Source organism: Siniperca chuatsi, linkage group LG20, assembly GCF_020085105.1.
Source record: "Siniperca chuatsi isolate FFG_IHB_CAS linkage group LG20, ASM2008510v1, whole genome shotgun sequence".
NCBI classification, from domain to species: domain Eukaryota; kingdom Metazoa; phylum Chordata; class Actinopteri; order Centrarchiformes; family Sinipercidae; genus Siniperca; species Siniperca chuatsi.
This window is the reverse complement of record NC_058061.1, coordinates 21,940,813-21,967,215: the sequence shown is the minus strand read 5'-3', so window position 1 is coordinate 21,967,215 and position 26,403 is coordinate 21,940,813. Positions and strand designations below refer to the sequence as shown.

Sequence of the window (26,403 nt, the reverse complement as noted above, 5' to 3'; positions counted from 1 at the left end):
TGAATTTTGTTCGAATGGTGCAGCTGCCTGGTGGCGGTGTGACATGACATATGCAATCAGCTGGGAACCAAATTTTAGGACCATTAAAGCAGAGAATATTTATCAAAATGAAAATATATTAAAACCGTAAATTAGTTTCAGTCGGATACATTGCTTAAAATCATACTGACAGGGATTCAGCAGCATATCAATCCGTCTACTGACTATTTTCCAAATGTTAACACCCAGCTCACCTTTTTAAGGTTGACATTAAGATAATATACAAAATAGCAGTCATTAAAGACTTTTACTTTGAAGTAGGTAAATTACATTTTCAAAGTCAGGAGAGTCAATTTGCAGGATGTATCAGCCTTGACAGACATCTATCAGTTATCGCTTTCATGTGTTCATTTTCAAAGCAGCTTAGAGAGTCACAGCAGTTAGGTACAAGGTACAACCATGCAATGGCAACATGCAGATGCAGCAGCCTGTAGGCTAGCTCCTTCAAACGCCGCTACATTTTTGTTTTTATCTGTTAGCTTATTTTTTTCTGGTTTCATTGCTGACACACGTAGCCTATTACCTATTCATGGGGAAAGGAAGATAATAACCATGTTATTATATAACCATGTTATTATCTTCACTGTCTTGTTGCTGCTGTCTTGCATTCACCCAGAGGCTAATTGCAAAATGCACTGTATTATTTCCTGGGTGTAAACGTGTGTGTAGCATGAAGGGACTACTGTCTTAATTTCGTTGTACAACCTTGTGTTGTATAGTGATAAATACATTACTTTGTACCTTCTATTTACAGAGTCCACATTCAAAACCTCGAGAGACGCTGACAGAATGTTAAAATGGAGGAAAACAGAAGCACACATCTGTGATAAACTGAGGGGGGAGGCAGGACACACACACCAAATCCTTGGACGCCTCATAAAGTATGACTGTCAACGAATGACAACTTGCAACTTCTCTGCATAGTTCAACATTTTGGGAAACACACTCATTCACTTTCACCGAGAGTTAGATGAGAATATCAATCCCACTCTCGTGTCTGTGTGTTAAGTACAGAGCTGTGGCTGGGACGTGGTTAGCCTAGCTTAGCATAAAGGCGGAAGTAGGGGAAAACAGCTAGCCCGGCTCTCTCCTTACTGCTGCACTCAAACAATGGCTGGGAAGAAGAGAGCACCTCGTGTTATTCTAATTCTAAGGAGTGTTCACGCATTATTTCAAGATGGTTACTGCTAGCCTTGTAGTCACACCTTTGATGTGTTTCATACTTCCATGAGTTGGTTATCAAGTGAAACCAGATACAGTGTACAGCCCGCTTTAAATTAGCTCAATCAATCAAGTGTTACTATTGAATTTTATTCGTATGTAACTGCCAGCGATGGTGGCTTTGCAGCCATTTTGCTACAGATTTCTTCACACTTATGTAGTTCTTTTCACCAAGTGAGAGATATCATAGCTGTCTGATATTCCCAATATCGCAGGCTCGGAGTTACAACTGGGAAGCTGATATAAATGTTTTTTCACGCTTTGCTTTTGTAATATGTGTAAATGGTGTCCATTTTCTCATCTCGCTCTCAGAAAGAGAGCAAATAAGCACAGACTCTATAGACTCTAGAGCCCTATTATGTATTTTGACCCCCCAACTGTGGTAGCAGCTACCGCACCAAGTGTAAAAAGCAGAGCACTGGCTAACCGTAGCCTCAGTTTGTGCCTCTCACGCATAGCTGCCGGTTGTGTTAGCATTAGCAAGACTGACGGCGGGGACGCACAGGAAGCGGAAGCGCCGCGAAGCGCCACGCTAGGTCATTTCTCCTGCGAGCAGTAGCCTGGCTGTTCACACCAGAAGTCGCTTCTTCTGCAACAATGAAGTTCGCCTTGTGTGATGATCTGTGGGGAGGGGCGCGTGCACACACACACACACACACACACACACACACACACACAGGCCTGTATGGGTATGCGTGCTCGTCTCTCTCGCTCTCTGCTTAGAGACAACTGACAAATATGTGGAATAAGTACTTCCGCCTCCTGCGTGTCCCCGGTGTAATACGCACCGCCGGAAAAACAACGCTGTACATTAACAAGATTTTTTTCCCTCAGCAGGAAATGAGAGAAGCAAAAAAAAAAGCAAAGCCGGCTCCTCGTTACAGCAGGGTTGCAGGATCTCTGTGCGGCTGGTTAGCACTGACTACCGGCTCTACGCCTCTGCCACTGAGCGGTGGTCCCCCGTGGCCACACCACCTTCGGGCGCGGCTCCTCACTCCTCTGTTACAGGTTTTAAATGCGCTGGGAGGCGGGGGTTCTAGCAGAATCTGAGGGTGTAGTTACCAAGACGCTAACTAAGATGCTCAAAGATTGCATCTTCACCTTTGCTGCTGTTAAAAGGAAAACAAGGAAGTTCTGTCCTCACTTTAATTGACTCAACATTGACCATTAACGGCGGCACCAACTTTAAAATAAAATATGTCATATCTCCCTATAAACATGCAATAGCTATCAGTACACGCATACTTTATCTGAATCAGATGAGGAGCTGTAAATAAAGGATTTACAGGCTGCCATGACCACACTCCATACATTACAGCCACACAGAGCACCGCGACACCTATAAACATTCATGCAAATTGGGTAGAAAAGCCGTTACAATCCACTGGGATATTTGACCTTATTAAATACTTATAATGTAATGTCTTCTGTGTATTTTATGACAACACCAGGCTTACAGCAGATCTCATAATATCATAATGCTTTATGTATGTGTTATATTGCATCATTCAGGCGTAGACGTGGACTTCAGGGAAAGAGGTGCTGAGCATATCAGATCCAGATGTCTTCTTTTCTTTACTTCTGTCTCCACAGATGGTGCTGGATATTTTCCACAGTGGCAAACCAGATCAGCCTATAATGAAAACACTGGATCATCTCACCGGGGTATGGAGTAAATACAGCCCAAACTAATGACACATCTGTGGTTTGTCCTTCAAAACGACATGTAAAGCACATGTAATGGGTTATAATACAGACGCTCTCCTCTGTCTCACACACACAGATAACAGCCTTTAGATCTCTAAAACAAGCCTGTTCTATTGTTGCGTGCCATACATTTCCTCCAACGTGTGTAGCTGTTTTTACAGCTCAGCGAGTGTTGCTGGCCTGCTAGTAACCAAAGGAATAAAGGCTGCAGTGGGGCAGTGAAACATGAAGGACTGCTGCCTACATTATGACCTTTCTCTCTCTCTCTCTCTCTCTGCCTCTCCTGCTCGCTTTAACCTGGTTTTATTAGCCAACAGATGGGCTGCCCTCTCTTTGCTGTTTAAATGGCTGTAGCCTGCAGCTACACAGAAAATGCACGTCTCCTGTGTGCTGTTTGGTTTTAACACCTCTGCTGAGAACGGACGAGTTCATCGAGCCGGCAGGTCTTTGGTCTAGAACCGAGCGTCGTTACATACCTGACAGTGTGTTTCGTTTTAGACAGACACTTCTTGGAAATGGAGCCGCTCTGAAAGAAACTCATCGGTTTGGGTGCAAAGAAAAGCGTCAGATTGGACAGGATGAGGAAGATGATGTTGATGATGTGCATATAATTAATGTGTTAGTGTCACAAAATACCTTTTTGTGACAGGTGTGATTATAAGGGCCCTCGGGTACTCCCCCTTTGCTCCAGGTCTTCATTTCTAATTTCCTATGTTTTATATATATTTTCTCCTATTTTAGTTCAAAGCCTCCCTGCTTTCTGATGTGCTCCCTTTTTAATTTGCTGTTCCTGCAAACTCAAAACCTCCTCCATGTTCACCTGCTGTTTTGATCAATCTCGGATAATGTACATCCCCACAGCACTAATTACATCAATACAACAACATAGTCATGTCACACTCTACACTATCATTAACTAATTATTTCCAATTGCCATTTACAGTAGCATTTATTCATTTGAAAGTATTCATTTATCCAAAGCGACGTACAAATGAGGTACAATCTCAGCCACAGTAGCTCAAGGAGAAGCCTTCAAGAATAACTCACCTCCATGTTCCCCCTGACATGGGTGCCACAAGGCCGCGGCAGCACCAAGTAAGACACGTGTGTATAGCAAATCACAATTTGCAGAGAGGGATTCTGCTGAGCGAACTGAGTTTGAGGTCGTTCCACAACCGAGGGAGCTTTTATTTGAGAAATTGCTGCAACCGTGTTCTTCGGCTCCACCAACTAAGGTTAAAGGCACTGTTTATTTCTGCCTCTGAGAAATTTGTGTAACTAAAACTCCCATCGACCCTCCTATTGTACGCTGGCTTTGATGTTTATTGCAGTATTTGATTCTGGCTGCAGAGACCGCCTCTGAAACTTCTCACTCCCGCTGTGATCTAAATACAGCAACGCAATTTTGGCTCATAATGCTGAACTAATGGCGGATTCCCAGGACAGGCTCAGAAGCTGTGTGTCAGTTTTGTAGGATGATGCATTTAAGGACATAAAAGTAAGAAATGCTGTGGTAAAAACAAAAGGCGTGGTGGTGCAAAACATTTTTAACTATATCTCTCAAAAAAACTTGCAATATTGTCATATGCTCCAGTTATTATTCCTTGTTTGTGACATGAAAGACAAATGTTTGGAGCCAAAAGAGGCTCTTCGGCAGGTCACTCGGTCCCCGACGATCTTTGTCAGAAACTGAAGGACCTGTTGAAATAAATCGGAGCATTTCAGAGATAAATTACTGGTAAGGTTATCATAAAGACTGATTTCTAATAACAACTCAGTATGATGTACCACTTGGCCCGGAGGGAATACGTTCATAATAAGAAACTAATGGTTAGTCATGTTCATCTGCAATGTAGCAGCTGTTTCAGAGGTCATCGGGAATAATTCACAAGGAGACTGGTCAGTGCGTTGATTCAGATATCTAGGATTTAATTCTGATATCACTTCATCAACGCACTACCTGGCAGTCTGTTCTCAAATCACTTGTCATTTTCTGCTATATATCCCAATCCTGTACCACTTTCTAATAAGACACCTTTTCGGAAGGGTTAACGCATTGTGGCTTTATTAATGGTTAATAAATCATTGTAAGCCATTAATGAGAACAGCTTTTGGCATCTTTTGGGTTTCCAGCTTTATTATGTAGCTCTTAATTCATTTATCAGGAGCACCCCTTCACCATTTACCTTACAGAAAAGAGCTGCAGGGCATCCAAAACAAAATCCATTTATTTAGAACTTATTACCAAATATAACTGCAGACTTAATTGTCTCGGTCCTTTATGAATGACTCATTGACGTTTATATTTGCAGGTGTAACCTCTGCTCTTGGCTCATTAGAGAGTGAGAAACACGTAACGCTTTATTAATGACTTCATTAACATTTGTAACAAAAGAATTGGTGGTTTATAGACCTATTACCCTTTATGAATGACTTACTAACATTTGCAACTGCAGACATGATGGCTCATTAGAAAGTGAGCGACACATGCGTATTTATTAATGGTTTGCCAGCATTTATAGCTGTATTACGATTTTGTGAATAATGTTTTTTTGAGTTTTTCCTCGTTCATATAGCAGTCACAAACAAAAAGTATATATCAGGAAAGAAAAGTAAAAATATATTCACATATATGTGTATATATACACTAACACATACTGTATATGCATACATATTTAAAGTAAGAGAAAAAAATATATATAATTCCTTTATTATTACAAAATACCAGTAAATTATTCATTATCCATTAGTTACAACTCATAAATCTTTAATAAAGGGCGCTCTGAATCCTTAATAGTTCTAATCAGATTTGTGAATTAGCAGTAGATTTTTGATTTGTTCCTTAGGATTTTACTTTAATTAGTGTAACCCATAAATGTGTAACCTGGGCAACCGTGGGCAGAGGTTATGTTTCCAAACTAGCAGAGGTGGCTAGTTGCCCCTCACAGACGATTTTGCAAAGTGATCTCGAGATTTAAAATGTTCTTTTCGTTTCAGAGAAGAGGCCTCAGAACATGACAGACATCGACCAGTAATGTAAGTTTATTGAGAACTCTACGCTACAGCTCCACGTCTCGAGGTCAGCCAGTGGACAGCATGTCTTTAAAAGAATTAATAATTAATGCCATAATAACCTTACTGTAACGGCGTTGCCAGCAGCATGAAAATAGTCTCTTGATTTCTTATTTTATTACCTGTTTCTCTGTTCTTTTTTTCTTGAAATCCAATTAACAGAAGGAAGGAACTCTGTGGCACCACGCGCATCAATTATTCATTGTGGGGGTTTTTTGCAGCCGATTCCTGGGAGTTCCTGTGAATATTAAAGACCCGGGAGCAGCCGACAGGCCAGATGTGTTACATCGCTCTCATCTGACAGACCTCTCTGGGAATAACCAGTTCTTCCTCCTCTCCACTCCCCCCTCGCTTTCACTCATCACCTCTGCCAGGCAGCTGTAAATTCAGATAGTTTACCCGGGTCTTGTTGATGAGTGATATAAACTGCTAAGGCTGAGAGGCAACTGGATATGAAAATGAATCATGGTCATTGTATTTATGTTTTGTTTGTTTTTTAAACAACTTTTTGAGTTTAAATTGTTCTCCAGGTTCTTTCAGGGTTGTTTTACAAATCGGTTTCTATACTAAAGGCTAAGTAACTGTCAAGTATGTTGCATGTCAGCATGCACTGTTTTCCATGAAATAACTTTTTTTTTTTTTAAAGTGCCCTGGTCTGCACTGAATTCCAAATTGACACAGAGTGCCACTAGTTTATTATTTAAAGTGACAGTGCAGAGCAGTACATGACTTGTGCATCTGCTACATGCTGGCTTGACTCATGTCTGCTGCATGTGCTGGCTTGTTTGCTGACCAGCAGTCTCTAGATTAGCCAATCAATTATGTATCTGAGTGCTTGTCAGGAGCAGTAGTTCCTCTACGTGTGATAGTGGTTGGTTAAGATTTACAGCTGTGGCCTTGTCCCGATCTACCCAGGTCAGCAGTGCCATAAACATGCTGAAGACATAGTTTGTTTGGTACTGTCTCCTGGTCATGCAATCATGTTTGATTTGGACTTAATTAAGCTTTAGTAGTCTGGTAGTTTTGGGAGGTTTGCCCGTTGCTTATTTTAAAACCAAGATTTTTACATTTTTGGTACTTTATGTGTATCCACTGGGTGATATGATGATATACTGTAAATTCTCAAATAAAAGTTGGTATTCAAATAATAGCCTGACAAATATAAGCGGTACAAAATAAGGAAAATCGGGAATAAAGGCTGTCTCTATAATAATCTATAAATAATCTGCCGTTGAGAAAAATAAAGGCCCTGACCACTATTGGAGAATTTACAAATTCCGTTGTACAATGTGCATTGACAATAAAGGCATTCTATTCTATTTCATATACAGTGTAATAAAGTACCTCATTGTTGGAGCGTATTTAAACATAAAACTATTTATTTATTTCCATCACTTTAAAAGGTGACATGTATCACTCACCCCAGTATCCATTTTCTTGCCTTCTCTACATCATTTAGTGATTTCCAACATTTTGCAGAATGCCTTGTGACCACTGCCAACTGACAGAACACCTGAATATTTTCTATTCAGCAACTATAACATCAGTCTATATTACATAATACATAAAATACATTATTTCTATAATTCCTTTCAGTTTTCCATGCCAACAAACTTATGATAAAAATCAATCTGCCTGTCTCCGCCATGTTTACCATTTTGTACACAAGCTAAGTTAGTGGGAAGGATGCATGAGCACTGATGAATGTAGAACAGCTACACACAGTTCAGAGGTTCGACTTAATGCAAGCTGGTGAGAAATGGATGCAAATAGCAGCTTACTACTGATGTTTTAGGTTCCTGGAATGTTTGTGTTATTCGAGCTCACTTGCTGTGAGGCAACAGTGCTAACCACTGCACCACCAGTTAGTGCCTGTATGGTTCTACGTTTATGAGTCAGTGGTGCACAGCATTAAATACAGTCACAGGAGGAGCTCCAAGCATGAACATGGAGACTGATTTTTGCTGCTCACAGCTGGAAATTAGGTGGATTCTGTATCAGTCATGACAAATCTGTGTCACCTCCTTTCCTACCCTTTAAACAGTGCTCTGTGTGGCATGTCATTCTGACCATTTTTAATGAGCAGAGGAACAGGGAGCAGAGCCACCACGGAAACTTCACCCAGTAGTTGTGTCTTTGATAGAGGTGCATAATCACCACATGATAATAGGACAACTTCAATTAAATTAGCAGTGGAAGTGATCATTTGCTTGGTTACAGAGCTGCTCTGATTCTAAGAGAACCTTTGGCCATTGAAGAAAACAATTCTGTTCCGGCAAAGAGCTGAACAGATTGTTTCGGTAAGGGGGGGCGGCCTCCAGACAGTCACTGACACTGTATATCGCTGCTCCCACAATCCCCACTCTGCGCACACTAATGGTTCCCCTTTGGATGACAACTATTTACACCACAGCCACATGTGTACTGAGTTAGAAGGAAAAGTGTTGTGTCTTATTTACAGTATCTGCTTGAGCGATTTATATCTAAATCCATTCTGACTAACATACTGTAGCTCCCATAAAAGGTGGTAAAATCTTGAATATCTATTTTCAAATGCAGCTTTCCAAGCAACAACTCACAGAGTACAACTCTGCATCATGCTGTGTGCTTTTTTTAATCTGGAAGGAAGCAGGAAATACTAAATGCAAATTACTATAATTCTTAACACCACAATGGCACTGCTGCTGTTTGATTTTGATCCCTACTACAAAGCCCAAAGAAACATAATTGCTGGGCTTTGACACCAGAGACTGGGGTTCTGAGTGTGGTTAGGTTTGGGTATACTTACACTTCGGTCACACTTGGACTTTTTCAATATTCAAACAAGATGACAATAAAATATGTAATCCAGATAGCGTTATGTTTCTTTGGAGACTCTTTGGAGATTCTAAACTACCTCAAACGTATCTTTGGCATTTCTGTACTGCAATTTTCATAATAATCATCAAACCCGTCAGTCTCTCTCTCTAAATCTTTAACTGGTATCCATGTCAACCGCATGAAGCTAATTATGAATATCCAGCAAACGGCTTTAGTTAGTCAGTTAGTAACATTATTGTGGGAAATTGTCTTTGGCAACACCACACAGCATTAAAGAGCAACTTAACGCCTGCTGAAAATCTGCCTGACCTTCAGCGGTTTAACTTCTTACTTTGCTACAGTGATGCAGAAGTGTACTAAAGGGTGTGTCAGTACACCGTGACATCACTGTTGGGTGTGGTTACAGGTGCACACTTCTAATCATACCCAACTACTACTGCTTTTTAACTTGGGGTTAAGGTACGTACGTACATAAGAGTCACAACCTAATGTCATTCCATTCTTGGAACTTGGTGTGTTGGAACTGTATAAAAGAAGCAGGAGAATCATATACTTTATAACACTTTAAAATAAGTAAATGATGAAATTCATGAGAAAATATATTAGACGATCAACAAGTGAGAAGAGGGAGCTAGATGTTCTCATGCTCACGATGGTTATTAATTTAGGCTTTAATTACAAAATAGTTTTTAGAATCCATCAGTGATGTGAACAACTAAAACACTCTGCTCTGATGGATATTTTCCAATGCACCAATGTCCTACCCCTCCTGTTGTGTACTCAATGCCAAATATCGTGTAAAACAAGGATTGTGAAACTAAAAGTGCTGTCATGTTTCAATAAAGCCATCACAGAACATTTACATAACAGAGACCTACGTTTTAAAAACCCAAAAGCCTTTGTATTTAAAGCCAGATGAAGCCAGCAGTGGTATATTCTGTCTGAAAAGGGCTTTATTTTCTCATTTCAGACAGAATGTTAGTAACCTATTGCCACTGTGTGAACTGACCCAAAGACAATAAATTCAGCCCTGCGAAGTTCATCTGGTCTGGATCCTAATGGCTCATATGCATCACCGTAGGAAACCAACTGTCATTGAATTAACTTGACCTGAAGGACAAACGCAACCATTATTTCCATCAGAAAATGGAGTTTTGAAGCTATGATTTATCACAGTATGAGGAATATTGTATAAGAACTTTATAACTAGACGTTTGTGTGACAAAATAACATAAAAGGTTTTTTATTCCAACCTAAGCATTTATGTATGAGCTGTTATGTTTGTACACCTGCTACCTTGGCAACAGTACAAACACTCTACTTCTCTTTCATCATTATTCATTTGCAATGTTTTAACTTTTAGCTTTGGTTACTAAGTAACGTGTAATGTATTATACAACAGAAGAGCTCGACAGGGATTAGAATGAAGTTGCCTTGCATGGATCTCTCACTGCAAAGGTGAAGTCATATTTGCACAACAAATCTATCAAGGGATTCCTCTCCAAGGCGTTGTCTTTGAGGTGCTCTGCTCCTGCCCCCTAATCTATAGCAACACAGCTTGTATGGTATTTTTTGCAGTTGCTTGCTTTTGTTTATTTATTTTAATCATTATTTTTACATCAACTGCGTGGGACAGTCCTGGCTGACAATTACAATAAAGTCTGTTCAAACCAGAGTTTTTCCACAGCAAGAGCTGCATTGATCTTTTGTAAAGGTCCATGCATTCAACCCACAATAAAACTGAAGTAGCGGGTAAACATTTGCAATCGATTCGCATAAAACAGCAGACATGATCGGCGGAGTCTTCTGCACCAGACGTAAAAAAGAAGAAGCACTTATCTTTGGCAAACAAAGAAGCCAAAAGTTAGAGACACAAATCACCCAAAGGCGAGGAGGATCAGAAGTCTTCGCAGGTAGGAACAACCACCCAACGGAAGATAAGGGATTCAAACACTAGACTTTCATTTAACTCTTCATGTTAGCCCATTTCTAGATGGGGGTGGCGGGGCTTATTTCGTTTTGTCGACACAGAAGAGTTAGTCCTGTGAGTGAACTTACAACAATTTACACGGCTGCGTCCATCTGACCCTTGGAGCCATTTTTGTGGCTACTTTTCTCTCAATATTTCTCATAGATGTAGCTAGTCAGGTAGCTAACTAGCTATGTAGAAAGCTGTCATCCCCAATCTTTAGCCTGGTAACAAAGCTCTGATTGGTCGACTGCTTCTCCAGCTGGTGGCAACTGAGATGTGTAGCGATCCAGAGGTCTGGAACCAGGCTGTCAGCCGTGTGCTGGCCAGGACTGTGTGTTTCACGCATTGACTGACCTAACATTCATTCGTTGACTTGAGTGGCCTCCACTGGCTCACTTGAGTCACAAGATAACATTACAAATCTAAAATCTTTCCCCAAATTCGAATGTTAGTTTGAATTTTTAAATAAAAAGTTACAGCCCTAGTGGCCGGGCTGAGACCCCATTTCCTTTGGGAGCACAGCAGTCGGTATCTTGTTCAGTCTTAGTCTCCGTGGCTTGCCGCTGTAGGACAAATAGTCATCATTTTGGGCCACTCACTCACTCTTTGACTCATTTACTTAGACAACAGTGACTGCTAAATGAGTAGTAGTGGCCACACAAGCATGTACAGTATATGCAACTGGAAAACCCAAACACACTGGGGAAGGGCAGAACAACTGGATGGGTGATTCCAGCATTTCCATTGGTGCTCCAGCAGTGCAGCAGTGGTTGACCATTGCGGTGCCCATATTAGTGTCCATGCTAGTCAATGGTCACCCCTTGGCTCTGCCACTGCTACAGAAAGACAACATTCAGATCCCAATCCCATTCTCTCTCTCAGTTGAATATACTTTCCTTTTATTGCTTAATTTTCAAGTTATTTGGTTAGTTGGCAAGCAATATGAATATGAATGCACTTAGTGTGAGCAAGGCTATTCTACATTCTGTGACTGCAGCATGTAAACTCTATATAAGTCACAATTAGCCTATCATATAATAGGGATTGGATGTGTGAACAGGCCCTGCTGCTTACCAGAGTGTGAAAAAATGTACCTTGTCTGCTTGCCAAGACAGACTGTTCCCTTTGTTCAGCTTTTCAGAGTTTCCTTTGACTTACAGTAACAGCAAAAAAATATACAAATATAAAACTTGACTTGCTAAGGACTACTAACTAGTCACTATCTGCAAAGTCTGCAGTGTTTGATAAACTTCTGTGCTTTCTAAGCATTTTAATACCTGTCCTCAATCTTTTTCTGCATTACTCCAAAAGACACATCACACCCTAACCATAAAATAGCTGCCTGGTAGCCAAGATGATCCATCAAAGTAATAGAATGAGTAAATGTAAATGTACAGCTCCATTTCCCATAACAGTAGCTACTGCAGCTATCGGAGGCCAGCTCAATCTGTCCCTGTCAAACCGAGGTGGGGGGAGAGGGCCGGAATAATATATTCAGTTAGGGAAATGGAATAAGGGTGGTGGTTCCCATCGATGTGGGAGGGTGTGTGTACTGTGTGTGTGCATCTGAGACTGGAAAGCATGGATCACACAGGTCTTTATCTGCTGGGCTAAACAACATAGATATTACAGGAGTAAACAGGCAAAAGTGGAATGAATGGCTGTTGCAGTGATAGCTTTGGAATGGAATAGTGGGAAGATCAGGACAGCTAGGATGTTTCTTGTGTCTGTGTGTGTAAGTCATAAATTCAAGCAAAATCGAAGCCACTTCAAACATATTCTAAATGCCATGCCTATGAAATATCCTCTGTTTATGAATGGTATGAATGGTCTGCATGAACCATCATTTAGAGCAGACATATTTGCCCCAAGATTGTACTTCATTTGCAAGCCTTTAAAGATGTCCTCTAAAGGACAGGAGGCGTACAGCTGACCACTGTTATAATTTATTCAGCATGGAGTCCGTGAGTCGTTCGTTAGCCAGGGGTGATGATGAAAAATGCAGAGCGCACAGGTTGAATAAATACTAGTCCCACCAGTTAAGGTTTGGATACATTCTGAATAGTTTGTGTGCCTATAATTCAGTACAGTTTCCATTCCCGGTATTAGCAGTTGAACAACTTTGATTAACTTCATACAGTAGCCCACCATAAAAAAAACGTAGTTATACTGCTGTGTGCAAACAATTATCTATTAGGTTGAAATCATCTTGGAGAGCTGCACAGTCCAAAACAGAGGAAGCTATCATAGACTATTAGCTGTGTTGCACCGTCCCCTTCGTGTAACCCTGCCCTGCTGGAGTGTAAGCTGTTCCAGAGACACAGGTTGCAAACAGTTTTGCGATAGGAGTCAGTAGTACTAGCTTGGAGAGCTATTGTGACCGACTAGGGCTAGCGTGTTCGTGGTCGGGTTAGCCACGGTTGGTAATGGTAAGCGCTCTGCGAGGTGAGCTACACCCCACTGGTAACAACTGTTTTCATATACTGTAGGACGACACCTTCATTCTTACAGTGTCAGTCTATCAGATGAAAATATCGTAAAATTCACCAGTCAGTCACCAATGATGCATCCGCGCTGTAACTTTATTTCTGGAGATCTATGAATCAAAAGGTTGAGCAGCACATATTTGAGGCCGTTTTGGCGCGACAGTGTGAATTTCATACATTTGCAGTAATAATGACCTAAACTGAAATAATGTAAGTAATGACACTTCAAATAAGTTCAATAGGAATCAAATGGTTTTATCAGCACATACTTGATTTGATCCGCTTTGACACCCGACATTAATTTTTCCGCATTTAAAAACCTAATTTTAGTATAACTGAAAAGCCCATGCTTAAAAACACCTCAACAACTGTATTGACGGATGGTTGATTTAAATATCATAACACAAATGTCCATCATGAAATTAAGACTAATGTGTAAGTATACTGTACAGGCCAGCAGAATCATTCTCTCAGAGTTACATGCCATTTGTCTTAATCACGTCAAATAAAACGAGAAACATCAGTACTTACCTCTAATGGCCATTATTGGGTTTGCCCTGGGAGCTATTATGTTCTGTAGCTGAATATGAGTGCAAGAAGAAAAATAAAGTGTTCGGCATAGGACACACATCCGGTTTTCTGTTTTATTGGGACAAGTTTAGGCATCCCCAAAACCACAGTCACAATAATAAAATCTTTTGAATAACATTAAATAACAGAGAAAGTCTGTTAGCTGTAAGCTTTTATCACAGAGTTCTAACTTTGGAACCAAATAATCATTTGAATGGGAAAGAATGTTTCAGCTGAGTTGCACTGAACTGAAATAACATTTGCTTTTGTGGGTCATCAGTGATCACGCAGCCCAGCATCCTAGGAATTCTGTCCATATTGGATAATTCCGCACCGTATGATGTTCGTCCAGCGCCAACGCACTCTGCCAGTACAGTAGGATGTATACTCTATATGCAGCAAGGCAGACTGTACGGGTGCGGAGGTCGGGTAGTGGATGGACGTGTAGTGTGCCATCGCATCTTGCAATTGACGCTCCCCTTTTTATTAACTGTAACCGTAATCTTTCCCTTACTGTGCTTTAACCGTACCCTAGCTGCCATGTGCAGATATTGTAGAAAGCAACAATTTAAAAAAAGCTGGCATTGGACTTAAAGCAGGGTTTTTTTTCCCAGAATCGGCCATTATTGACGTTCTTGTGTGACCAGAGGGTTGCAGTTCTAACTGAGCCAACCAAAACCGTTTTTACTTGTGTGGGGCTAATTGTAACTACTTTATATAATACATCCTAATTTATTTGTTGATTATATTCTTATTAATTTGGCCTGGCAAAGTAACTAGTAACTAAAGTTATGTAGTGGAGTAAAAAGTACAATATTTCCCTTTGACATGTAGTGGAGTAGAAGTTAAAAGTAGCATAAAGTGGAAATACTTAAGTAAGGTACAAGTACCTCAAAACTGCACTTAAGTACAGTACTTGAGTAAATATTCTCAGTTGTTTTCCACCACTGCACAAGGGGTTGGGGTATGCACAAACCAAAGCTAATTATGGCGAAAGTGAATTTCACTGAATTAAACAGATCCTGCCTTAGCGCCCTGTATTGATCCTCCGCTTAATGTTCGGTCCTTGTTGAAGTTTCACAATCAAAAGTCTGTCTTCTGTCTTCACCACATGATGCACAGTATGTAGATACACTGACTCTGAACATGTATTAGGAAGACTGCCCCACTGCGAGGAAGCAACAGATATGAAAAACTGTTCCTTCCGTCTACCACCAAACTACCCCAGGGCAGCAGCTCATTTTCAGACCTTGTCATGGAGGTGGTGATTTACATAAAGCTGTTCTGGCACAGCCGTAGTCCCTCACAGTTCCTAATAGCAGGGAGTCATGTACTGTGGAAATGTGGGCTGGGTCTCAGCTTGATCTGGAAAAAACTTCTTTATGGCCTATGGACCTAACATTCAGTTTGGAAGGGCCAAAGGACCTTGTTTTCCTTTTTCAAAAAAAAAAAAAAGCAAAGAATTTATGTATTTTGAAGTTTCTGAAAGCCCTTAACAATACGTTGTGACCCTTTAATGTTCCTATTTGAGCATCCATCAGCTGTGTTTGAAGGTGAGAAAGCTTTTCATAAAAGCATTGCTGACCTATATCACATTGAAAGGTGGGCAAGTTTGTTATTTTGGCATAAATCCTTACCATTTTTGCTGTATTGTTCTGAAATCTAACCTCTTCATGTCCTCAGATTATCCCGCCTTGCTGGCTCTCCTATTCATTTTCAATTTATTAATTGCAGTAATCCACTGACATCCAACCTTAATCTGTGGTGAGTCCATTAGGTTATTACTGCAAGTGTCCAGACACAGTTTTGTTCACTAAGGCTGTGTTCACTCTTACCTAAATTGCTGTTTTCCCTCTCATATCCATACACATACACTGTCGACACACATACATATACAGGTGAAGTCCATTAGGATATTGTACTAACAAATCAAGGTAGGGGGCTGAAATGAAGAGCCAGAGATAGACAGGCATCCACTCAGGCCCAGCGAGTGAGCAGTGAGGTTGAATTGGGACAGATAAGGTAACTGAGGTGAGCTACAGGACTCCCAGTCTCTTCAATAAGTGGGCGGCACAGAGAGACTGTCTTAGCAGGGGAGAGTGGCGAAACCTGCCATTCAGATGCCACTGACAGAGTTCCCCGTCTTATCTTTTCCATCCATGTCCTTGGAAGAGATTAGATATTATCAATGCCATGTCGAACATGAAAATATAAAAGTAAGAGCAGAAGAGGTCGTATTAGAGTATGTATACTAGGAGTTTCAATTCACTAGAAACTAGGTTATGACAAAGTCTTTCAATATAAATTTAAAACCTGCTTTAATGGACTGAGTGTCTGAGGACTGGTTCGATAAACTATTTGATTAGTGAATTAAGTTATTAAAAATAGGTCATTAAACTATCACGGATCAAATGTAACACAATATGACTTCTGTTTTCTCCATTAAAATATTACAACTGAGGTGATTACAGTTAGGCTTAGTTATGTCATATCCAACCCTGCCTGGTCTCCAGTGGGTCCATTATTACTAGCACCCTGGTCAGACCCAGATGTTTTTGCACATTTGTTTGTATTATTTTTCCTTTATATGACAGCACTCAGTCACAGCAGCAAATGTCCCCAGCCAACTTTGAACAAGATAGGTATGTTGCAGTTACATGGAAACCATTACACTAGGCCACCATGGTGCCCCAAACCCTTCATACTGTTACTTTAAACTGTAGTGAAGAGCTCAGAGTTTTGAAAGATGTCAAGAATGCCAGGGTGGAAATGTGCATAAAATGATGCACAAGACATGTGCACAATATTTCCATTGAAAGTAATAGTGAGGGTGACACCATAGAAAACATAGAATCTTGGGTTTCAATTAATATAAGTATCATATAGCTTTAATGAAGGTGTCACAGTCTGTCTCTCGGCCCCTCTCCAGCCACGTTCCCTGTCCCAGGCCCCTTCATTGCCACTTTCCATCCACCTCCTTCGTCTGCCTATGGGTCCGGTCCTGCATTTCTTGATAGAAGGTATAGCATACAAGTACCTGGGAGTACACTTTGATAACAAACTGGACAGGACCAAGAACACTCAGGCTGTTTACAGGAAGGGCCAGAGCCACCTCTATTTTCTGAGGAGGCTGAGGTCCTTCAACATCTGCCGGAGAAGATGTTTTATGAGTCTGTGGTGGCCGGTACTATCCTGTATGCTGTTGCATGCTGGGGCAGCAGGCTGAGGGTAGCGGACGCCAACAGACTCAACAAACTGATCCGTAAGGCCGGTGACCTTGTGGGGGTGGAGCTGGACTCTCTGGCGGTGGTGTCAGAGAGGAGGATGCTGGCCAAACTACACGCCATCTTGGACAGTGTCTCCCACCCGCTCCATGACGTGCTGGTCAAACAAAGGAGCACCTTCAGCGGAAGACTCATTCCCCCAAAATGCACCACAGAGCGCCACAGGAAGTCATTCCTGCCTGTGGCCATCAAACTCTTTAACTCCTCCCTCTAAGTGTTCAGTCTGTTTGACCCTAGGTCACTAAACTGGACATTGGATCATTACATCTCCGCCATAATTGAATAATTGTGCAATATTCTGTGTACTACTCCCGTGCAATATTAGTTTTCCCATGTTAGTTTTTCTTATTTATTGTTATTGATATTACATACCTCTATTACTCTCGACCGTACATGCACCTCCGCTTATTAGTTATTTTATTACATTGTATTATTATACTGTATTATCATCATCAACCGGTAAACCCACTTGGTACTTGACACTTAGTTTATCTTATACTTATACCCACCTGATAATTTATTTTCTGACCTGTTTTATTGTGTTTTGTAGTGTATCATTGTTTTCTAGTACTTTCTCCTGTGTGCACTGACGTAAAGGCGAGCTACTGTAACAAAGAGTTTCCCTACGGGGATCAATAAAGTATTTCTGATTCTGATATACAGATTATATTTTCTACTTGATTTGACAAAAAAAAAAAAAAAAAAAACAAAGCACAAAGTTCACTTGCTGAATATTATTTTATATTTTTTGTGCCATTTTGAGCCACATATTGCGGCATGGTAGGGAGATCTTAATCCCACTGACGTCTGTCTGGTGTTCACAGACAGCTGATGCTGATCTTTTCATTGATGTAGTGTTCCCCACAGTTGCGTGTGATTATTATACACTGCCCCAGTTTTTCTCTTAGCCGGTGTCTTTAGAGTGTACCAGCGGAGATCTTAGAGTGTTGAAGGGTTTGTGGTAAGTGCTAACTCCTTGTGATATCACGGCCATATATAGTATTATAATCAATATAAAATGGGATTTGCTATAATTAAAATTGTATGGGTTACAACTTTAGAAACCCCTGGAACTGAAGGGCGGATGGCTAACCATGAATAAAGTAATTAAGGTGACAGGACAAATATAAAAAAAAAAACACAAAAATCTAAGAGAGAGAGACTTTAATTCATAAACTGAACAAGAAGACAAAGCATTACTCAAATCAACACTGGAGAAACGTTCTCTCTGTTCTCACTTCATTATCACACAGCCTATGGCTTCTACATTCTAGGCTTGATTTTGTTAAAAACAAGTTGATGTTTCTCTATACCCACGCGGCAGATGAGTAAACAGAAGCTTAAAATGTGTCGTAAAACATAAAAAAATGAGGCAGGGACGTGGAGCGGCGCTAGAGGAAACAGACAGCGCGAGGATGAAGGGTTGAGGGGTAGTCGTATACACTTAAACAAGCAAACACACAAGTTTGTCCAGAGAAATCCATCAGCGCAGAGGCTGCATGTACTCGCTGAATTACAACATTTATTTAAGCACTCTCTTTTGCACGCCCATTTTTATTTTGCTTCTGTGCTTTTCAAGTGTCTGAAAATGACTTTATCTTCAGTGCACGTCAGGCTGACTTAGATTACATGTGGCAAGAGGAATCGCCACATTATTGCTGTCTGGTGTGAGGAAAAGCAGCAGTGATGTCTTCACTCACCGTCATTACAATTACCACCTCAGTGGGACACGCTGTGCAGAAACAAGGATGCTCTCGCAGTATAAAGACAAGAAATCACACATTTTTGGCATTATGTTACAGAGGGCGTGCTTGTCTTCTTCCCCCTGTTTCCTCTTCTCTGATGTTTGCTCACTGTATATGCGAGCTGATGTGTTCATGTCTCATGGAAGCCAATTAAAAGCTAGCCTGTGGCTAGGCTGCACGATTAAAGTGCATAAGGTGACACATCCTGAATATATTCATCGGCACTCATATTGTAATTCACCTGTGGAAGTCATGATGTGCTGATCAAACGTTGTTTGGCCTTGCGTGTGTTTGTAAATTACGGATCCCATTCAGCGCATCAATAAAACAAGTACAAAAGGCAAGTGGTTAATCCCTGTGGCCAGAAAGTTACGACAAATATATTTACAGCCATTGACTTACGCCAGGCGCACACACAAATACCTTTGAACATATATTTGCTAATCATTGTCAGCAGTAGTATGCCTGGACACCAAAAAAAAAAAAAACATTATTCACCTTGATGCACTGACTTTCAATGTATGGAGTATGGAGAGGTGGTCAATATTAAATACAAACGTATGTATTCTTTTTGGAGTTTGAGAGGACCACGTTTTCATTTCAAAATTGAACATTTTAATTTCTAAATGCCCCTTATTTAAAAAAATAATTTAAAGTCACAATGGCATTTTTCCCCAATAACACTTTTCATAGCACTTTATATTTCATAATGTCACTTTCATGACTGTGGTGTTGTCACTGCCCTCTCACCTTTCAGCCAATCACATGCTCCCTGCCTCTTAAGCTAGTAAGCTCAACGTTTACAAGATTTAGTCAGTTAGCTGCTGTTAGCTGGAGCAACTAGAAAGTCAAAGTAATTGTGTTTGAACTATCTAACTGCTGTAAATAAACAGTACACTGACACAGAAACAAACATCTCCTTTTATTTATTTTTGCTTAAAAAAGGCTGCACATGCTACCTACTGTACCAAGTTGGCTAACTAGCTTGGTGGGGTTGTGAGCTGGTTTATTACTCAGCATCAAAGTGAACTTACAGTGTTAACGGCAGCAGCTGCTAACATTAGCTGGTTAATTCAGTTACCTCAGCTGTGTTTTGAATCCAAAGATGTTCCTTAGAGAAAGGCACAAAAGACAGACGGCCTCTGTGGTCGCTCAGGTCAACAGGAGCTAGCTAACACTGCTAACAACACTGACTCTTCACTTTGGTGCTGTGTAATAATCTAAGCTCACGAGCCAGCCTAGCTAGTTAGCTGGTTAGGTACGTGGCATGAGCAGCTTTGTTAAACTGAAGCTTAAAAACTAAAGAGGTTTTGTTTCTGTCTTTATTTACAGCAGCCTCTTGTTGGTTGGTTCGGAATTACATTAGCATTGTTGTTGTTGCTTTAGCAAATAGGAGCTAACTTGCTAAATTTGGTGGGAGAGACTAAATTGAATGGCTGGGCACGCCTACCCAGTATGCCTTGCGGGAAGACGCGGCCCTACTCTGCCTCTGGTTATACCTTTCACTAGCCTAGTTATGATGCTAACTGGAAAATTCTTGAAACTTCGAATTAAAATTCGGTTAAATTATGTTACAAATAGGTCTGCCAGTAGGCTGCAGTGTAATGTTTGGCCTATTTAAAATGACAGTTTCATTTTAAAGATATATATCAGCTTACCTTTTTTTCCAGCGTAAAAAATTGTTTTTTTTAAATGAAGAAAATAGTGTTCTCTAATACTAGTGTTCAGTAATTGTAGGCTACAATATGTTGAGAAAAGAGGGTTGAAATGTGGTGCAATTCCACAGTGCAGACTTACATATCACAGATTATTACTACTTGTTTAAATGGTGGTATGAACAGTTCATTTGTGACTACCCTTATAACCACTACAGATTCATGTGTACAGTTGTTGGCTCAATTATTTGTAAAAATGTTTCAAAAGATGCGTGAGAGACATGGACCAAGAGAGGAAGGGGGCCCACGGAGACTGCTTATGTGTATATACTTCTTTCGGGTTCCATATATAAGCAGTTGTGTGACATGAGCAGTACATTACTGTGACCTCAGGTACGCACAAACACAAAAAAATACTTTTAGCTTGTTGTAGACACTTTAATAATTAGAGAGCTCCCAGCTATGCCTGGCCATCTTTTATTCATATCCTCTTCTCTCTCTTTGCACTAGGACCCTTTTTGTTGCTTATGCCAGTGGCCTTTTTTAGCTCCATTGTGAAGCAATCAGAGTCTTTGCCGGAAGTTGTAAAGTGTTATAATGTTTAAATCGAGTGTCAAACGTTCACGTAAGGTGAGAAGACGGGAACGTACAAGTGATAATTTTATACCGTGTACACATCCTAACAGCTCACGTTGGGGGGTTTTCAAAGTATCTAGGTGTAAGCATCTATTATCTGAGACTAATTAATCCAACATTAGAATCATGTGAGGGGCTCTGGAGGGGAAAAAAAAATATTTAAACTGCCTTTCTGAATGAATTGCAAATTAGAAAATGTGAGTGGTGACAAGTAAGTGCTCTAGAGATCATTTTAACTTCCAATATTACTTCATGTTTTTTTTTTTTCCATGCCATTGTGATTCTGTCACCTACCTGCAATGCCATTACTCTGTGACACTAGAAGTGAGCAGTGTTGTCATCACACGTCAGACAACTAATTATGATTCATGCTAAGTAGAGGTAATATTTGTCTAAGCTAAGTAGAATATAAAAGTACAATAACAGTTAAATTAGCGCATTTGTAAATCAGAACTTAGGGACGCAGTACATTTATTACACTTAAGCGCAGAGAATAAAGTAGACTGGGGTTGCCCAGCCTATGAAGCACTACAACCTCAGGGACGGTATGAAAATGATTGGGGGCAGAAAAGGGAGGGGGATGTTTTTTTTTTCCCCCATTTGGCTAGGGTTGCATTTGGGAGGGCAGAATTCTTTGGAAGAGCAGGAGTGGTAGTTAGGGTTTTACCCCATATTTTTCTATTTCAAGTCAGCCTGTCCTTGTGAGATTTATTCATTAAAAAACGAAATCTAACAGTGACACTGAAAATGTAGCTTCTGTGTGCTTAGAGGGAAAACAATCCTGTCTGTGTCAGGGCTTTATTTGTCCCCATCACATTTAACACCAGTGACTAATGGGATCACTGTCACTCTATTCCTCTACAGAGCATTTTAGTGGCCTGTAACTTTACTGTTAGGCTTCAGTCTCACAACTCTCATTAGAGTTTACATATTATGGTGCTCCTACTAACCTTTCCCATAAATTTGGCCATTGTTAATTTAATGTCTTCAAATTGGGGGCAATTGCGATAATTATTCCATTAAGCAGATATTAATGGTTAAATTGGAGTACACAATCTTGAATTCTTTAAACTGGCATTGTTGGGGGGTGGGGGGGTTGTTGTTTTTTTAGCCACTAGGGGCAGTGCAACAGACTGTAGACAAAACACTGACACATGCTTATCACCTTATGAAACTGATACGGCTAATGTCTTAGCAAAATGGCTTATTTACACACACAAGTAGACATGGAGCAACGTTAGCATTCATTTGGACTTAGCAACTAGCTTGTAAGCTAGTAACCTAACTTTATCTATCTGCTGTTTGCTACTGTGCAGGTAGTGTACAGTGTTTTTTTTTTACTGAAAACAGCTGCCTGCTGTGGCTGGGCAGTGGCAAGACCAAACCAAAACAGCAAAGGTGAGGGCTGGAAAACCCCAACAATAAGCGTAAAGATGCTAAAGGCTCTGTAGACCTGACATCATAATGGGTTTTGGCCACTGTGGATTTGTCATTACAAGTAACCCCTTTCACATTACATGTTGTCATTTAGCCATCTATGTCAAGGGGAAGATGTGAAGGTAATATAATAACGCGGGGGAGGGCCTTGCTTTTTCTGAAAAGTTAAACATAAGGTTCAGCTCCCCTCCTCACCCCAATAATTTTCACACGGCCCCTTACAACACAACCTTGTTTCATACATGCTGGTCTACAAGCTACACTCTTATGAAGGAGGTGCAGTGATGCAATGTAAATTCTTTCATTGAGTGTCTAAGTGCTCCTGGGAACAGATTTCGGAGAGAAGTTTCTTTAACCTTTCTGAGAGTGAAGAGCCTTGTGTTGCACAAAGAGAATTATTCAAGCTCCTCTAAAGGTATTCTCCCAAAATAGAGTTATAGAGAGGAGACTGAAAATCCATGTGGAGAAAGTGTGTGTGTGTGTGTGTCAGACAATGCATAGGGACATGCAAATGTGTGAATGTGCGTGCATCTGTACAGTATTTGCACATGTGGGGAAGGGGTATGTGTCTCTCGGGTACAGGCCGGTACATAGCAGAAGTAGTAGGACAGGGACAGACAAGGCCAGACGACTAGAATAAATCCACTGAAATATGCAGGCCAGGAGAGCGAGAGGCAGAGAGCACTTTAACCTGCTTTCATTTTCTTCCTGTTGTCTGTGGGGACCAGATGCTGAGATGAAAACAGGAAATAGAGGGGATGAGAGAAGTATGGAGTCATGTCCCTGGATGGATTCGGGTAGGGATGGCTGAGAATAGACAAGAGATGGCTTGGGTGGCTCAGGGGCCACCTGTGGCCATTAAAACAGCACAGGTTGCCTCTCTACCTGTCTTACTGTTTCTATATCTTTCTTACTCTGGCTCTGTCATTTCCACTTTCTGCCCAGGTGTCAAGAAAACTTTGGAAATATTAAGAAACTAAAATCCAATAAACTACAGCCTATGCTACCAAATGCATTACACATGGGAGTTATATAGCAATTTCATGTTTCTTATACCCATTTTACGTAACTAATTTAACAATATCACAAATCACCAATTTGCCTCAAGGAGCTTTACAATCTGTACAGCATACAACACCCTCCATCCTTACACCCTCGATTCGGATAAGGAAAAACTCCCCCCAAAAAACACCTTAATGACTCATAAGGGAGGAGTCACAAGAACTCCAGGAGCCTAAATACGCGCAGGCTTACTATACTGTATGTGAACTAGATCTTGATAATGAAGTGAAAATTCATAGATTCAAAGATCTTATTCGTCTCATGCTCACACAGTATGTGCAGTGAAATGTATGCCGGCATAAGGCTTTGCTAAAAAGGCGAGTGTGCACTGAAGTGTTGTGCTTAAGTGTATATTGTCTAGGTGTGAAGGTGGGCTGTGCAATCTTTCAGTATATAAAAATGTACATATGTCACAGTGGTAAAGACAACTTTACAATACAGTGTTTTACACGCTTCTCTGTGTTGGACTTCGTGTTGGCTACAGAGGTGTTTGCCTGAGCATACAAGCTGGATCCTCACCACCCCAGTGAGGATCCTTCATAATCCCACGAGCTAGTTCTGCACCTCCCCCTAAGAAGATCTGTCTGGGAATAAGCACCAGTAAAGCACAACAGCCACTGACCTGCTTTACTACTTGATCTTGAGGCCCTGTCTTAAAAAAGGGTGTGTGTCAAAATCTTCTTTTAAGACCAGCATTATTTCTATTTTGTGCTTACATGGTGCATATTCCTAAATGAATGTGTCTAATCAAATTACCACACAGCAAATCTGGGGCTATGTGAAAAACTGTACACACTGCACAGAGAGTGGGAGGAATGAAAGGGTTGATAGCAGGGGTGTGTGTTCAGGGAGTGGCCTGGGCCACCCCTGCAATCTGCCCTATTATCTTAAACTATGATTGGCTATCTGCCCAGTCAGAGGCGGGACCTTAGGTCGAACCAACTATTTGTTCTGTGAAACACGAGCAGTCCCCTTTCAGTGGACTTAATTGTGGCAATGTCACCATATCACAGCAATTACTTTGGTGAGTATAATGTTATCGTAACCAATAGGAACAATGGCAAAGCTACAAGAGTTAAGTTGTAATAAACCAGAATTACCCTTTAAGTAGCAGTACTAGTAACAGTAACTGCAACATCATGTACTGTGGTTTAAGGAGGAAAAAAAAAAAACATTATTACAATGAACACCACCCAGTCAGATTCAATGAGCTGTAGCTTCTTACAGCGTTTATCAAACCAGCAGCTAAACGCTGCCTGTACTTCCAGCCAGAGCATGTTAGGAGGCACTTCACTGCTCCGACACACAACACTGCACTTAAGACACAAAATTAATTTCCAAATAGCAAGATTGTGAGACGATCAGCTTACCACATCCCCAGACATCCAGTCTGCCCCAGCATGGTTATATTGGATTTGTCGTCTCAGAACTGATAAATACAAGAGAGTGTGCTGATACTGTGAATTTGAGTCTTCTTGTCAAGTATTTCTGAGTTTTTTGTTAGAGGCAGGCCTTTCAGCCCATTCCTATATTCATAGAGCTGTCTAGTCCTTTGTTGCCCTTTTCTTATCCTCCCCATATGTACTGTCTGCAGTGCATCCGTTTATCTGCAGCGCATGAGGCTCCGTACGGAAAAAAGAAATCAAGTTTTTTGAAGGGAATTGGATTGAGACTATGGCCTGGATTTGGGTTGTGTTGCAATAACAGTCCTCCCTCCATCTTTTTTATTTTATTTTTTTTATTAAAAAGTCATCCAAGTTCAGTGAAAAAGTTTGATGTCCTTTTGTGTCGGTTGAAGCTAAGGATTCATATATAAATGAGACAGACACATAGCAGCCAGGACTGAATACCTGGCTCTGGAACTTATAATGTGCATGGTATCGCACATTAAATAAGTTCACACAGCCTTTGTTCCTCTGTCTCACTTGGGACTTAGGTGATGTTGCTCTTTGGTTCTGGTTATTGTTTGTGCATGTATTTTCTAAAGCAGAAAAGAAAGAGGTGACACACTGAGAAAAAGGTTATCATGGGTGCTGTGTGTGTTAGTGCTGTCACCGCGTTGTCAGAAGGTGTCTTACCTTTCGGTGTAGAGTATATTTTTCCCCTCATACAACTGTTTGTCTTGAGATTGTGATGCAACTTGGAATTTTATATCATGGCTCCAGTTCTGTCATTATCGAGAAAAACCTCCCAAAACTGTTATATGGGGTGCAGTACGTGGACCCAAATGCAGATGACCAGGAAGCAGTACGAGGGTGAAGAAGCCGGCTGGCAGTGGTGGAAACAACAAAGTGAGTCGAATGAGGCTAACCAAGTCCAACAGGAAGCAGGCAAAATTCAAAATCCAGAATCCAGACACGGTCCAAGGGAGACAAAGAATCCAAAACAGAACTCACGGTAAGAATGCCGGGGAACTGGGCACGGGAACCAGGTACAACAAAAAGTGCACCAAACGGCAACACACACACACACACACACACACACACACACACACACACACACACACACACACACACACACACACACACACAAGACAGTAAGCGACTGTACTCAAGACAGGAGCGACAATGATCCGACACTGAACAAAGGAAAAGACCTGGACTAAATACCCTAAGGTAGGTGAGACGGTGAGACGATGAGACACAGGTGCAAACAATCAAGGAAGGGCCAACAATCAAAACTGGAGGGAAAGCAAAC

General features: G+C 40.9%; 2 long non-coding RNA genes across 3 annotated transcripts in view; one reads left to right on the top strand and one right to left on the bottom strand.

The window, feature by feature from the left end:
• The window catches only part of LOC122867730, a 61,290-nt gene extending 35,127 nt beyond the window's left edge, over positions 1 to 26,163 (bottom strand). The window contains exon 1 of one of the 2 annotated variants that reach the window (XR_006375979.1): positions 25,785 to 26,163. This is a non-coding gene — a long non-coding RNA (uncharacterized LOC122867730). The remainder of the gene's footprint in view (positions 1 to 25,784) is intronic. The other variant, XR_006375980.1, reaches the window with a different exon arrangement.
• LOC122867731 lies at positions 1,903 to 7,341 on the top strand. The gene is made up of 4 exons (XR_006375981.1): positions 1,903 to 2,268; positions 2,854 to 2,925; positions 5,965 to 6,003; positions 6,202 to 7,341. It is a non-coding gene; the product is annotated as an uncharacterized LOC122867731 (long non-coding RNA).
• Positions 26,164 to 26,403: the final 240 nt, after the last annotated feature.